Below are 4,765 nucleotides of genomic sequence, written 5' to 3' on the forward strand. Positions count from 1 at the left end.
GACTCTAGAAGGGTCCAGAAGGCAAATCACCGAAGTGAGGCTCGACCCACTGTCATGTGTTGCTGGTCATCCTATAGGTGGGGCCGCTCGGCCCTGGTGGGCCCCACCTATCAGCCCCCTTTGAATGTTGGTTCCCCACCACCTTAAGGATTGCATCTAAGCCGTTGCTCAAGTCAGTTTGATCCAAGGGCTCATGTTGGACCCTCAGGGCTATATATACCAGCCCCTGCCCCCCTCCCTCAGCAGATCCTAAAATCCTAATTCATATCTCTCCTTCAGATCAGCATACACTAGAGGGATTAGGTCTAGAGCTCTCCATGTAGTAGATTAGTAGCTCGGGAGTGAGGGTCAAGTTGGGCTCATGCTCAAGTTTTGGATCTAGTCTTTGAGGCTCGGTGAAGCCTTGTATCTTCACTTCTACATCTTGTAAGACTTATTATTAATTCATCATATTCTTATCTACATGGCTATGCTTACTTTGAATATATATCTTGCTTAGTTAAGATTATCATTGCTTTTGTGTGAGGGTTCATAGAGTGCTTAGCTTACTATAGTTTATCAATTGGGCTAAGTTGTCGAGTCTTATGTAAGCATGGTGCTTATATCATGCTCTACCTGTGAGTACATCCTGTTCTCTGGTTGAGTGGTAGCAGCGGGAGGTGACAGTCCCGTCTATCCTTTGTAGTCCACTCTGAATTGAGGAGGTTCTTAAATTGTACGACCGTAGTCGTGTCAGTAGAGTTATCTATTATGGGTGCTTTACCGTCTAAGCGGCGTCCCGAAGTGCACAAGAGTAGAGTTAGTCTTAGCTATAGTCGGATATATATATATATATACTTTGATCATGTAATAAGAATATCATAGGAATCTACCTCACCCGTTGTTCTCCTGAGTTGACTAGTTTAAATTATCTTAGTGACATATCCCCTGAGTGTCATTATACTTAATTCTTATCATTACCTTTACCCCTTGCTTTAGCTATGCTGGTATGTTGATTAGTATGCATTCCTTTGTTATCCAATAAATCTTTACTCCATTGTTTCTCTATGGTAAAATATAAATAACGATACCTGGAATACTCCCGGTAAAATGCTACAATGGTATTCTGTGCGCTTGCAGAATCCTTCATATTCTATTTGCGTTAATAAATATCAACAAGCATTTTTGCGCTGTTGCCGGGGAAACAATTGGCATAAAGATTTAGATCATTAACATACCACTAGCTTTAGTAGGATTACTCCTGTTCTGTTGAATTGTGGAATAAGACAGGACAGCAGACATCATTTCGACCTTTCGGCAAACATCCACAAGAAAAGAAGAAGAACATTGAAGAACCCAGGGTATCTAAACATTCAAGATCCATCAACATTGGAACCCGATCATCTCACGGGTTTGTGTAGACATATATATATATATATATATATATATATATATATATATATATATATATATATATATATATATATATATATATATATATATATATATATATAGATTGGAGAAAAAGGTCGATGTCATAAGAATTCAAATCACATCTCAAATGATGGAAATAGATGTTGCATTACTCATAAATTCCATCATGTGAGTCATGGTTAGTATGATCAAGAAAGGTGAGATAGTCTTGCTCATAGACTTTAAACTTGATGAGTAGTTATCTTTTAATTTGTGCATACCACTGCATGTTTACTTTAAAAGATCCATGCATTCACCCCATTTAGTTTAAATTCTCTCATATCAAATTCACATCACATTTAGTTCCTTGCATACATTCATGCCACTTGCATCATTTATTAAAAAATCTCTCACCATGATTATGCTCTTTCATCTCTATTTGAATAAATCTCTATAATGCTTTCATGTTCCTTTTGTCTGCCATAGTATGCTTTGGTTTGTAAGTACTGGACATACTTCCAAAGGCTTTCTAAATTAAGCATGGTGCTTAGGTTAAATAGTCTTCCTTAATCAAATTAGACATGAAGTTTAGTTTGGTCATTGAACTAAAACTTGCTTGTGTAGACACTGGATATTTTGTAGAACTAACCCCTACAGAAAACTTTCAAATTCAATCTGGGTAAGTCAAGAGATGAATTCACATCAGAGATAAATCAAGGCAGGCCATAAACTCCAACAACTATGCGCAAAAGAAGATACAGCTCATACTTCATTGAAGGAAGGACTATGAGTATTAAAATTTATTCACTTTGTCTTTTGCTATAAGTTATCTTTGCCTTGAACCATGCTAGAATGCAGCAAACAAATAAAATTTATTATAAAACATGATAAATGAAATCTATGCTAAAGTAATCTTAAAACCATCTTTTCATTAGCAAAGAGAAAAATTACAAAAGATATGGACAACAACCCGCGTTTTAAATTTATTGTATACAATTGGGTATGTGTCCACTAACATTTTGCAGGGAAAAAAAGAATATAAGTTGTGCCTATCCATGGTTTGGTATGGACATACAAAACCAAACCACCACTTCAGCTATGGAACAAAGAGAAATGAGACAAGTGCCACAAAAAGGATCTACAATAGAAGCACTCACTCATAGGAACTGGACGAACAAATCAACGGGCCGCAAGTAACGTAAAAAGCGACCTAGCATTGAGCTTTTCAAGGACTCAAGCTAGGAGGCTGATGAGAAGCAAGGTGCAACCCACCTCGTATTAGCCAGAGTACACCTGCTTTCATCATCTTTGAAAAGACCAACTCGCACATCGGCAATAAGGACCAAGATGACAGGACGCCGCCACATCATGGCATACATTCTCGATCAATGGTCTGCCTATGGTGTCTCGTAAGACTGTGAACAACCATGAGCACACAAAAGACACCCCTAAGCCATTGGAGATGAAGCTTTCATGCAAATCCAATGAAGTTCCGTCCTTGATCATCAAGACAGCTGGCGTATCGCTAACAAACAAAGAAGAACTCTTCATCATGCCATTAGAGGACAAAGACAACCAAGGAGAAACTTGAGTTTACATCTCCAATGGACCCCAACTTGTCAACCAAGAATTAATGAAAATCAAGAAAGGTTGATGGAAGAAGAGCATGCAATTGTTCGTATCTTCATTGGATGGTGCAAAGACAAAGCTTAATGTAAGGAAATGTCTTGCTCAATGGACTACGAGCTCTCGCCAACAAGTAAATCGGATTAGCCTCCTTCAGGTATGTTTGTCACTAATCATTTCAATAAAAAGAAGAAAAACATAAGGTTTATCCAACCAAGCATTATGCAACATAAAATCTCATTCACAGGAGAATTCTATCATCCAAACTTGATTCTGCATTTTGCAAAATTCAAGTATGGGGGATGGAGTTCTTAAAATCATCTCATGCCATGTTGCTAATTTGTCTTGGTCATTATTGCCATTATGATGAGCTCAACTTGCTAAATCTCTAACAAGTAAAAATTTAAATAATCATGCTCTTTAGGTCACCACACATATTCTTGTTTCTACTAGAATGAATCTATAAGCTTCCTTATTCTATTATAAGTATGCTTTGAAATACTATTCGAACATAATCATTAAATCAAAACATACTTGTATAAAATTCGGTTGTATATGTGGACTAACCCTTGCAGGAAAATATTCAAATTTTGTTGGGAATGTTTGGAGATCATTCGTAGAAACAAATTAAGGTAGAGAAATTCTTCAAAACAATTTTTGCACACTTTTGCCTTAGCCCTGTTGAAAGATTGAAGTAGTGGTGAATAATAAAGGCACATTATTTAAAACATGGGATAGAGATTCTATGCTAATTAAAATGTTAAAACCAACTCTGTTATAGCATAGAGGATGACCTTCAGCTCTATGACAACACTATCCTTACTTTGAATCATTTGTATACTCCTTCGGGTATATGTCATCACTAATCCCTTGCAGAGAAGAAATAATGAGAGGAGCAGAAGGTCCAATCAAAATGCCAAAAAAACAAAAAGATGGCATGACGAAAGGATGAGAAAAGGAGTGTGACATAGAAGACAAGATGCTCATGAACAGCTCAAGCAAGGAAAGCTTCAAGCAGGAAGAGAAGACCAGCATAAGTCATCTGCCCTCCATCATATGGTGTCATTACACCACACTACTGAAGGTAGCATCATAAGGTAAGTGGTCATTATTTAAAAAACTTTCCTTTGATCTTGCTATTTACATAAATGAAAAAACAAATATGTTTGAGTTACAACTTTGCTTGATTCAACCTGATTAACTCAACATATTTTGTTTCTTAAGTTTGTTCATAACACCATTTTCTTGATCTCATAGTCTTAACCAAATGAGCTAAAATGTTGCATATCTTATCTTTGGAAGATGATAGTCATAGTCATGTAAAGTTTGATATATTATAAAGATGGATAATCCCTCCATAGGTTAAGCAACTCCACACTTTTTGTCACAGTCAAAATGCTACATTCATGCTCATCCTTCTAATCTTATCACCCATGTTATAATTGAACAAAGCACACAACATCAACTTCATCTTGTTCAATATGCCTAAGGTTAGAAAACAATAAGTAAAGTTTTGGTTCTGTTTGTGTTTTTCCACCAATAGAGCCCATGCACTTGATCTCTACCTTGTCTATATGAGCAGGACACACTTCAAGCAAAGTGTGGGAGAGTCGTTGATTCCCCAATTTCTACAAGTGAAGGTTCTGAACCTGCTAAGCCAAAAATCAAAACCCAAAACCAAGATGGGTTTGACGACAGAAGGTAACATCATCATCAGAGACACTGTCACAAGATATGCAGCCATCTG

This window comes from Miscanthus floridulus, chromosome 6 (genome assembly GCF_019320115.1).
Source record: "Miscanthus floridulus cultivar M001 chromosome 6, ASM1932011v1, whole genome shotgun sequence".
NCBI classification, from domain to species: domain Eukaryota; kingdom Viridiplantae; phylum Streptophyta; class Magnoliopsida; order Poales; family Poaceae; genus Miscanthus; species Miscanthus floridulus.